The sequence below is a fragment of the Dioscorea cayenensis genome, chromosome 7 (assembly GCF_009730915.1).
Source record: "Dioscorea cayenensis subsp. rotundata cultivar TDr96_F1 chromosome 7, TDr96_F1_v2_PseudoChromosome.rev07_lg8_w22 25.fasta, whole genome shotgun sequence".
In the NCBI taxonomy this organism is placed as follows: Eukaryota; Viridiplantae; Streptophyta; class Magnoliopsida; order Dioscoreales; family Dioscoreaceae; genus Dioscorea; species Dioscorea cayenensis.
Window position 1 is genome coordinate 21230837 of NC_052477.1, and position 12131 is coordinate 21242967.

Sequence of the window (12131 nt, forward strand, 5' to 3'; positions counted from 1 at the left end):
AAGACCAGAAGATCCCTCAAAAAGATAAAGAATTAATTTGATGATTTGAAGATCTTCTTGTCCTCCAGCTGAGAAGATTAAGAGGTCATCTGCATATTGTAAGTGACAAATGTTGATCAAATCATCCAAGGGAACACCCACTAACACTTTGGATCTAAGTGCATGGGAGAACATAGCACTTAGAGCATCTGCAGCAAGAGCGAAAAGTAGAGGAGATAAAGGATCACCTTGTCTCAGACCTCTTTTACATCTAATGTATCCTTGAGTGGTTCCGTTAATGATGAACTGGGTCTTGGCAGTACTAAGAATAGTATGAACCTAGAAAAGCCATCTAGTTCCAAAACCTTTAGCAGCAAGGACATCAAGGAGAAAGTTCCAATCTAAGAAGTCAAAAGCTTTTGCAAAATCCACTTTGAAAACATAACCGAGTATTTTATGCTTTTGCAAATTGAAGATTATTTCTTAGGCACCAATAATATTATCCGCAATGCATCTACCTTTAATAAAACCAGATTGTGAATCATCCACGAGATTACTAATCACAGTGCTTAACCGGGAAGCAAGAATCTTTGAGATAATTTTACAGGTGGAATTGATTAGGCTTATAGGGCGATAGTTCGAAACATCTCCTGGCGCATTATTTTTTGCAATAAGTGCAATATGGATCCAATTTAGGCGCTCAAAGTGATTGTGCCCTCATAAAAGTCTTCACATAATTTAACTAAAGAGTCATGAAGGGTGGTCCAGTGTCTCTGAAAGAAGAAAATGGAAAAGCCATCTGGACCTGGAGCTTTATCAGAATTTAGATAAAAAACTGCTTGTTTAATTTCCTCGATAGTGAAGGGTGAATCAAGCTGAGAGAGATCTACTCTTTCCTTATAATAAAAAAGATACTGCTAGTCAAGTAGAAATCTATTAGGAATAGAAATGCCAAAAAGGGAATGGAAATGATCATTGAAGATCCTACCAATTTGCTTATTTTCATCAATCCATTGTCTATTATGACATATACGAGGAATATGATTTTTGTTTCTCCTTCCATTTGCTACTTGATGAAAAAATTTTGTATTAGAGTCACCTTCTCTGAGCCAAGTAATTCTAGATCTCTGTTTCCAGTAGATTTCTTCCTGATTTAAAATAGTGTAAAGTTCAATACGAATTTGGGAGAGCCAATTGGATTCATCCTCAAAAAGAGATCTACTTTCACCAATGATATCAAGGGAGTTTAATTCTGTGAGTAGACTATTTTAAGAAGTTTTGAGGCTTCAGAGGTGTTCTTGGACCAAGAGCGAAGATTGGATTTCAAATGAGCAAGCTTTTTGGAAAAGATAAAAGCTCCACAACCAATAGGATTAATTTTCATCCACCAATCTTGTATTAGAATTTCTAATTGAGAGTTGGTGTACCAGAATTTCTCAAATCTAAAGATTCGGGAATGCTAAAGGTGATCTCCAAAATCAAGACAAATAGGAGAGTGGTCAGTTCCAAATCTGTGAAAAACGTATTGAGTAGTTCTGGGATATAGAGAAGACCAATTATGGGAATAAAAAAAATCTATCTAATCGAATCCAGATTGGGTCAGATTGACCATTAGTCCAGGTAAATCTTCTCCCACTAATAGGGGGATCAATAAGGTCAAGATCACTTAAGATATTTTGGGAAATAGAGATGTCCCTTGGATTGAAAATTCCATTGTTTTTGTCATCTATTGTGAACACTGTGTTGAAATCTCCGCAAATTACCCAAGGGGTAGAGATGAGATTTCGTAAGTGATGAAGTTCATTCCAAAATTCAGGTCTAATGGATCTAGAATTTGGGTCATAAACACTGGTGCAAACCCAGAAATGATTGTTTGCCCGGTTAGTAAATCCAATGGAAATAGAGAAGGATCCCTTGTGAAATAAAGTTCCAAGGACAAGAGTGCTATCCCAAGCAATAATAATGCCACCAGCAGTACCTACTGCTGGCAAGTAATCAAAGGTATCAATGTGCCTGCCTCCTATCAATCTCCAATACGAGCTATGAAGATCATGAAGTTTAGATTCTTGAAAACAAACAACATCAGCATGTGAATTTAAAATGACATCTTTAACTAAATGGCATTTTGAGGGTTTTCCAAGACCTCTAACATTCCAGTTTAAAATTTTCATTGATAAACAAGTAAAAGATCTAGGAGTTTGATCTCGAGGGAGATCCAGGAGTTTTAGCATCCTTGGAGGCTCTTTCCTTTTCAAGAGAACGAATTTTATCTAGGCATTTAGTTTTATGAGTAGGAGATCCTAGAAATTTAATGCCACAAGATTTGCTATAATTAATAAGTTGCGCATCAGTCCAAGAAGAAAATACTAAATTAATAAGGTTAGGCATACCTTCTCTTGGATCTTCAGTTATTTTCTTCTTAGAGGATCGAGGGGGAAGAGGAACAAACCTTGCTTCTTCATTCCAATGTCCAGAGGGTTTCTTGGGCCTATCACTTATTCTAATTTGCTTTGGAGCAGTAGGATGAAGTGTTGGATTATTTCCCAAGGTTATAGTTTCTTCATGTTCAGTTTCAGCTTTAGAATTATTTGACATAGTAATTGGAATAGAATTATTCAATTGCACATCTCCCAATCTACAACTGAATGTGGATTATGTTCGAATTGATTGAGATTACCTTCTTCAAGAAAAGTGGCATCATCTGCCAAATCATTCTCAAGAATGTCCTCATCAGCACCCCAGTCAAGAAGTTCTTCATCAGTGGGAACATCTGATGGAACATTCTGGGGTGAGGGATCTTCAGAGTAGAATTTATCAGAATTGATACATGGGATCAATGTCCAACCCCCATGGATGAAGATCCATTTATATCCATCTGGAATTGGGATTGATGAGGGAAAAAGTTTCAGGTGTGATGGTAAATTACCCTGCAAAGAGTAGGATGCCTTCCCTGTAATAGAGTGTCTGTAATTGATACATTAGGATCTGTGGGTACTTCCTTAGATGAAGAGTAGGATGCCTTCCCTGTAATAGAGTGTCTAGTATCAGATACAGGTTTTCTTGTATTGAGAGAATCCAAGTTAGAAGAATTAAGGTGCTTATCATGAAGTGATGGATCCTTGGTAGATAGAGAGAGATCAAATTCTGAGGAATGCTTATCATGAGGCAGAAAAGCATCATCAGTTGAGATATTAGGTTTGTGATTATCTCGAGGCAAGCTCTCCAAGAGGGAAGAGGAGATGGGAGTGATTGAAGGTTTATTATCTCGAGGCATCTGATCAACGTTCATCAGTGAGATGGAATCAGAAGTCTGATCTCGAGAAGGGATTTTATCAGATATAATCTTATCTCGAGGCATGATCAGAGAATCACATGTGAGAGCATTGTTTGAATTATTGTAGGAATCTTGAGAGTTATGATCTCGAGGCAGGAGGGACGAATGCATGGTGCCAAAAGTGATTTCAAAATTCCCATCTCGAGGCTAAGCAACGGCCAAGGAACGGCCAGCCTTTACGTTGCCACTGCATGGCAACAATAATTCTTCTTCCTCTGATTTCTCGCAGGAAACTGACGGAATCTCAGAAGATCCAGCCAACGGCCGATCAACGGGAGGAAGGGGATCATTTCCTTGAGGTCCAGTGATATCAATCCTCATCGAGTGGCCGAGATCGGAGCTACGCTCAATAGTCTCGGCGGGATTATCGTCAACGAGAGATTGAATAATGGGTTCTTTACCTTTGGAGGCCTTAGGAACGAGATGAGTACTGCGACGAGGTGGATCTTGAGGGTTCTGAGAGCGACGGGTGGGTCTGAAGGATTCAGAGAATTCTGAGGATGATTCTGGATCACCGAACCTTGCACGACCTTAAAGCGAATAACATGGACTCCGTCATCTTCCAGTTTAACTAAAAAGCTCCTAACACCGACGTCCACCGTGATCTCCAAAAGAAAACTGGTCGAGGAATTAAGTTTGACCAGTGCTCTTAGATGCTCAAGAGTAATGTGTTCTTTCTTTTGAACATAAATTAGATCACCGATCGGTCTGAGAACCTCGACAATAAAATCCCAATTCCAGCAATGGAGAGGGAGGTTGGAAATTCTGATCCAGTTGTAATTCCCAGCAGCGATCGCATGTGACCCAAACTCGGCAGTCCAATGGGAGAGACTAAGTTTACAAGGTCCATGAGAAGAAGTCAGAGGTAGCCGGCTTCTCTTAACCACCATTGCAGCGTCTCTAGCAGAGGTCATGGTGAGAATGAAATCATTGTTAAAAGGAGTGATATGCTCACAAAGACTAGTGTCCAAGCATTGAGAAAGAGAGGTATGAAGAGATCGGACACTAGCATTACCAGATAAAACCCTAATAATCACCATTTTTTTGAGGTCTTCTTTGGATTTTAGAATGGCTTCAGTGATGGGTAAGGAGACACGAAGAGATGTAGGTGAGGATCGAACGGGCACTCGAAGAAGGGGTCTAAGTTCATTAGAGTTGTTCGGAGAGGGATGTTTGGATCTGATTCTGGCTTTTTTATTATCAGGACGATGCGGAGGAGTGCGCAGTGGACATCGAATTGCAAAGTGGCCCACACCAGAACATCTCTTACAAGTGAGTTGATGACTACATTCTTCAATCCTGTGCCCAGGTCTCAAGCATTTTTTTGCGAGATCACGAGATCGCGATCGACCACGCTTCAGAGATGGTTGGTCTGAAGGATGGTTGATTTCAGGTGAAGGCGGAGTGCGAACCACTTCAGCGAAGATGACTCCCTCCCTCACCAGAGAAGCTTTTGATTCTGGCTTAAGAGGAAAAGAAAGATGAGAAGGCCTGGAAAAAGAGGTATAAGAACCGGAACCCCTTCTTGTTCTACCGCGAAAACTTCCACGAGCTCCGCCGCGAGAGTGTTGGAAACCATCAAGACCATCGTTGGGGCCACCGAGACCTTCACGGGAGCTACCAAGAAACCTCATCCTAAGGAGGACTACCATTCACAGGAAGAGCTCCGCCAACCTTCACGGGAGCCACCTATTTTTTTTGAAAATATAATAACCTTATTTGCTATCAAAACTGTTTTTTAACAAACTAATAGTAATGATTTTTTTTTTTCAAATAACTATGAATATAAAAAAATATAAAATTTTTTTCATTAAAATTTAGTTTGCAATGAAAATAATATAATAATGAGGTTCACAATATTCAGTTGGTAAATGAGGTTTAAATCTAATTCGGTGTTAAATATGATAATATAAAATTGAGTAGAGTAAAATATGCATAATGATCCATAATATTATCATTTAAATCTATATGAGTTCTAATTAATATTTTGAATAATAATGGAAAAAATATGGAAAAATCAATGAGTCCCATCATGTAAATAATGAGCCCAAGACCATGTACATAGAGAATTGGAAATATCGTAGTGATTTTTTCAAACATATCGTTTTCATATTATTGCCATTATTCTTTAGTTGCTATAATTATTATTAAGGTACTTACGGGTCCTCATTTTTAGTATTAGTTGTATAATTAATACTTGTATAAATGTCATATCTTGTCAATTTTTCTAACGTATTCAAATCATATGTTTAAGACTTTATAATCAGAAATATTCTTTTTCAAAATTTATCCATATACTTGATGGAAATAGAATAGGAAATTTGTAAAAATATTATAAATAGTTATATATATATGGATGCAGTGGCGAACCCATGAATTTAGTTCAGTTTGGGCTTAAATAAAAGTCAATATTCTCATATTCATCACCTTTTAATTTTTCGACATTCTTAGCCCAACCATAGCCTCTCCTCAGTCCAACCATGACTAGTGGCAAAACTATAACTCATCGGTAAAGAGTTTAAAATCAACTACTATCATTGTAAAGGATGTTTTGAACAATTTCTCAAATTTTATTAAACTTTAAAATTTTAGTAAGTTTTAAATAACAAAAAATTTTCATTACTAAAATTTTTTACATTTACTCATGCCACATTATCAATTTAATTTTTTCTTAGTTATTAAAAAAATTATAAAGTTTAGAACATTGTTTTTTTAATAACTTTTAAAATTCCCACAATGTTTTAAAAAAAAAAAACTTGTTTTTAATTACTTAAATTGCAAACTCTTGGATTTGAAGTGGTTTCTATCATCCAACTCCTACAAACCACTTAAACACATGCCCATTATATATTGGCTAAATGCAAACAAAATATTATTAAACATTAATATTTATATAAAAAATTTTAAGCTTACTTTTCATGGGACACAGTTTTTTAAAGATTTTTTGGTCAATCAATCCGGGCTGCTATCCATGTGGGTTAGCCCCTGTATGGATGGATATGAACAAGTTACATCACAGACTTACACAAAGAAAAACAAATCATTAACATAAAAAATTATATATAGTGGAAATTGCCAAAAAACCCTCTAAGTTTGTAAAATTGCCAAAAACACCCCGTTAGTTTTGCAATCCCTAAAAACCCCCTCCTTTTAAACTCTATGTTTTTCAAACCCCCAAAAGCGCATAGCGGATGTGAGCGGAGTGAGTTTTCAAATTTTATGGGACGAAAATGCTCTTGCGTAGGGGAGTACGTGGTTGCGACCATCTCGGCGGTTTGAGAGAAAGTGGGGTGGTTTTCAGTAGGAGTAACCCGAGGCAATTTATTGGAGCCCAGTTTACTTGCTTTTTTCTCGACTCGCGTCTTGACTTTTTCCATTTCAATTTGTCTCGAAGTTGTCTCTCAGTGAAAGCCTCTGTAATTCTGACTTTTCCACTTTCACGGTATCTCGAAGGAGAAGTCCCCAGTGACTAGTTGGCATTTCATCGGTTCTGCAATCTAAGGTATTGAGTATGGTTTTATGTTAAGCTGTTTTGTTACAAAGAAAGATTTTTTTCGGTTTTTGTTTTTGTGCTCTGTTTTTTTGTTGGAAGATATTGAAGTCGTAGGGAGATTTCTAGTTGGGGTTTTTGTTAGTCTGCAGGGAGATTTCTCTGCTAGGGTTTTGTTTTGCATTTTCGTCTGTATACACTATCGAAATAGTTTTATCAATTGTTATGATTTGTGTAATATTTATAATGTACATTTCCCCTTTCGTTTGATATGGTTGCACTTTTACAAATGAGGTTGACGTTTAAGAAATAAGATGTTACAGTTTAAATTTTGTTGTCTCTGTTTAAGTATTCTCGTCTCTGTTTAATAAACTGGGTCTCTGTTTAACATTGATATCTCTATTTAATAAGCGAGAGGTTCTGGTTTAAAACCTTATATTTCAGCTTAAACTTTTTGTGAATCTTTGCGTGTTGAATATGTTGTTGTTATCGCGAGGGCTTGTGATTATGGCGGTCGACCCTAGTTAATGGGCGATGATATTTGACAGCAGTGGTGGAGACCTTAGGTGAATTGAAGATAACATGACCCCTCGACCTTTGGGAGATTATTTGAAGGACACCGTTTGCAGCGTTCACTGAGCTAGAAGCTATATACCACGAGAGGGCCCTTCTTCATTCTCTTTTGCACAGGTACGATGGTCGCACCAATAAATTCGGGGATCGGGGAAAACTGCTTTGAGTTTCGAGACCTCAAGATGTGGCCCTCATTCTTGAGTGCTGCGTTGCGATGGCGGCAGCGATCGTCTTTCGGAAGAAGAAAAACCCGGTCGACGTTCGAAGGGAGGTATCTATCAAAAACCTACGAGAGCCAGGAGACTCCATCAGCGACACTACTGGGTGCAGACTTGTTCGACGGAGGGAGAAGAAGATAATTTTGTCAAACTCACGATGGTGTACCTCGTGGAGTGCAGTCCTCTTCCCAAATACATCATGCTCGTTTCCGAACTGGATAGTTGATTATGTCGATGATCTACCGGCCGTGGGGCGATATGCGTGGTAGCGAGCGGCCACGAGTGGCTTATGGAGGATATTCCACAAGTAGCCGCTCGAGTCGCAAGATAGATCTTGCGGGAAGAGACCCGACACGGGGAGTGCGATAAGGGTTGCTCGGTCGCGATTAACGTGCGGTTTTAGAGGTGGCCGGAGCAGGGGAAGAAAGTCCGTTTCGGCGAGATCCCAAGGATCTTTGTGCTACGGTGAAAGTACTTCAGGAAGCAGCGGCCAGTGAAACCCGACTTGTCGTCGCTCGATGGAAAAGAGGTAATAAATCATGGACGATGTTTAACATAAGTCTTTAATGTTTAAACATATTATTTAGCGTTTAACTTTAGTATTTACCGTTTTAAAAACTTATTCATATTGGTTTTAAATATTTTGTTCTCCGTTTAAAATATATTCTATAACGTTTAAATATATAAACACTCTGTTTTAAATATAGTTTTTATAGTTTAAAATGAATGATTTATTTGAAAATTGTTTGGTTTTACATATGTTAGTTTTTATGGTGGTTCAGGTGAATCTTTGAAGAAGAAATATTTATTGGGGCCAACTGACGGATGGATGTTATTGCTCCGGAACCACTTGCTCGAAGGCAGGATGAGAGAGTCGCCTCTATCGTGCTGGCGCTCGATCTTTGTTCTCCTACTTCCGACCCTGCACGCACGCATTCCTCGGCCGGAGAAGCCCTCCCCCTACCCCGGCGATTGGAATAACCCCCTACCACGACAGCGGCGGTCCCCGATTATGGCGGCCCCCGGACCATGGCAGCCCCTCCGGCCGTGGCGGCCTACGGTGACATTAGGCGAAGATGTCACGCAACTTTTATCTTGAGTGTGCGGATATTGATGACGAGGTTTCCTCGGCTTATCGCTCGTGTTGAGGCTGTTTGGAAGGGCGTTCCGATCGACTTTGCCATCCCTCAAAAATTGAAGCACCGGGACGAGCAGGCGTGAAATTTACGAGCGATAACATCATTGGGAGGGCCATTCCAAGACGGCCACATTCGAAAAGACTTGCGAAAAAGAGGAGAACAATACTGCCTCTGTCTCCACCGTTGGCTGACAATAAAACAATAGCAACACCATCTGCGGCTGATGTTGTTCTTGAGTGCATCGCCGATTGATGACATAGCCATGAGCGGTGGAGGACATCGTGAGATGATGTGGCCGTTACTGCATGGTTGAGAAAGGTCGTTAACTCTCTTCTTAATGAAATACCCGGACACGGTGGAACCCAGTTTGCCGAGATGCGGCATCAAGATGGACACGATCACGATGAACAAGAACAAGCTAAGGGTGTGTCTCCTAATGATCTTTGTTAGTCGTGGCCACGGTTGAGAAAGATCGTTGAATGCATTCTTTCGTGGAGAGTGGCCGTAGCGGCGATCACGCGTCGAGCGGGGACACGATCCCACCTGATAAGAACCATGTAAGGATGTATCTGCGGTTGATCTTTGTCGCGTCGTCCCGCGTCGAAGGAAGATCTTTGGCGGTGTTGAACACGTGAAGGCTCAGCGGCGAGTGCCCCATGAAGACCCTAACCGAGCAGCGAGAGAGATGATCGAGGCCAATCAACAATGGGACCCGGGGACGGCTCGAAAAGCTTTTTATTCGAAGAAGAAAAAAATGGTTTGAGTGCATCTCGTCTTAACAAATCTGACGAGGAGTTGATGAGGATCTTCCTCAGCTGCTCTATGGACGGAGTAAGTTTAAAGTTTTTTATGATAGTGTTTAAAAGTTTTTTATAATAGTGTTTAACGATTTTTCTAATAGTGTTTAATGTCTTTTATGTTATCATTTAATTTGTCTACTTAACGTTTAATTATATATAATATCATTTAATAATTGATAATATCATTTCCATATTCTGATATGGTCTTATTATATCTGTTATCGTTTAACCTCGAGCCTATCGTGTGGAAGAATGACACTTGTCGGCCTCCCACAGGGACAAATTATACCGCTGCTTGAGGGGAAGGAGATGGTCAAAGATGATGTGATGGACGTTTTCGTATGTATAATACAAAAAGTCGGTGAGCGAAAGACCATATCCTTACAAGAGCGCCTCCATCACCGAGACCACTTGTCTTTGTTTATGTCAAAGCGGGGACGGCGCTACATGAAACAATTATGGCTATGGTCGGGGATCTTTGTCATGTAACTTTTCGTATGAAGTTCAAATTGTCATCCTCCCGATAATCATGAATGGCCACTTCCATAGTCAGTACGTCCTTGACAATGATAAATAAGAATACGAGGCGTTATTCTTCATGTCAGAGAGTACGATAAAGGCAGCGTTGGACATGGTAAGTTCTTTAATTATGTCCGATTAATAGTATTTGGTATTTAATCGGTATTCTAATCTCAACTTGCATATCTCGGCGGTAGGAATCTATTCGACAATTGTGTCGATATGGAGTTACGGTCAGTCGACGACAAAAGTACCCACTCGTGTACGACATGGAAACCCCACGCCAAAAACAAGGAAGCGTCGATTGCGCAGTCTACGTCATGCGGTTTATCGAGCAATTACTTTGGGGTGAGAAGTTACGGCTACCGCAGACAGACGTTCCTTACCTCAGATTAAGGTATGTTACCCTCATACTTAAGGAGGGGAGGACAACCGGTGTCCATGAGAAAGGGGGTCAGTCGCAGCGGGTTAAATTTTGTTTTTGAAGAACATGTCTTGTATATCTCAATGTCAATTTTGTTTTCGAATGTAAACCTAGACAAATTCAATTCATTGTTTTTGTTTTCGAAGAACATGACTTGTATATCTCAATGTAAATTTTGTTTGTTTTCAATTGTAAAGCAGGTTAAATTCCATTCAGTTTCATTTCATTGTTTAATTTACGTTCTCATTGTGTACATTTCAGTTTCATTGTTTAAATATATCATATATCGTTTAAACATCAGTTTGAAATATTTAAAACTACAGTGTATCCGTTTAAAATAACACTGTCTCTGTTTAAATAAATGCATTCATTGTAAAGAGTAAAAGTTTAAATATGGAAAGTTGCCCATCAATACACAATGTTTCTCATTAGAAGTCGGCTTATTTACAATGCCTAGTCGGCGACAGTTTCATTGCAAGATCTACGATTGTGACCGGATCCATGGCGTGGTCGTAATGTAACTCGCTGGACATCAAACACTTGCGACTCGATCCTCTTTTCGTCTAGGGCGCCCTGGTGCCTTCTCGTCACGGGCGGTCATAGCGAAGCTCACGATTTTCCGTCTGAAGGCTTGTCATCGTCAGGTATGGGGAATATAGCTTCCTTATATGCCAGTTTGTAATTATCGACGGTGAAGTACCCGCTAATAAATCGATGAACGTTGGTGTCTGCACAGTAGTATGCATAGAGGTTAGACTAGACGTGATGCTATTGGGCGGTATTTTTCCCTCCATCCCAAGGGCAAAAAGGGAAATATATGTCATTGTCGCGAGGAAGCCATATTGTCATCGCTTGGAGGAAAGTTCTCACCTTATCATGAGTCTCTGTTTAAACGTCAAGCTTTTTATGTTTAACCCAATACATATAGTGTTTAAAATAACGGTTAACTGTTTAAATAATGTCTATATCATGTAAATAATATGTAAACCATTTAAATATAGTGATTTAACTGTTTTAAATATATGTTATTGTTTAAATTGAATGTTTTCACTGACATCGCATTGAAGATGGGTACCTCCTGGGTCACTGTTTAAACATCTTCATGTATTTGCATAAACACCGTTGTCAATGTTTAAAGAGTAAATCGATTATTGTTTAACTTTTTGTTTTGTTTACAATGCCGTTTTTTGTTTCTCAAATTGTTTTACTATGTCTCTGTTTAAATTTCACAAGTTATCACAAGTTGACACTCAAATATGTTTGTTTGTTTAAAAAATTTAAACGTTTACAATGGAAAATCTGATTAAATATCAGAAGTAAAACAATTACAACATTTACAACATTTACAACGTCTTCTCCGACCTTGGACACTCGCGGGACGACCCTCGTTTGTCTATTAAGATTTCGGTTTGCATAACATGCGCAAACCATTCACCAACTTGAACCTGCACAACGTAGAACGCAACACATTAAAAAAGGTTAAGCAAACACATTCATAAAAACGTCTATTAATCAATGTGTCATGGTTCTTAAAAACAGAAAGTAATATTTGTATACTGATGAAAGGTTCTTAAAGTGTAAGAACAATTCTCAAGTGATGAATATCAACTCCGTCTTAAAGGATGTTTCATGATCTTCCTCCTCTAGAGAATCCT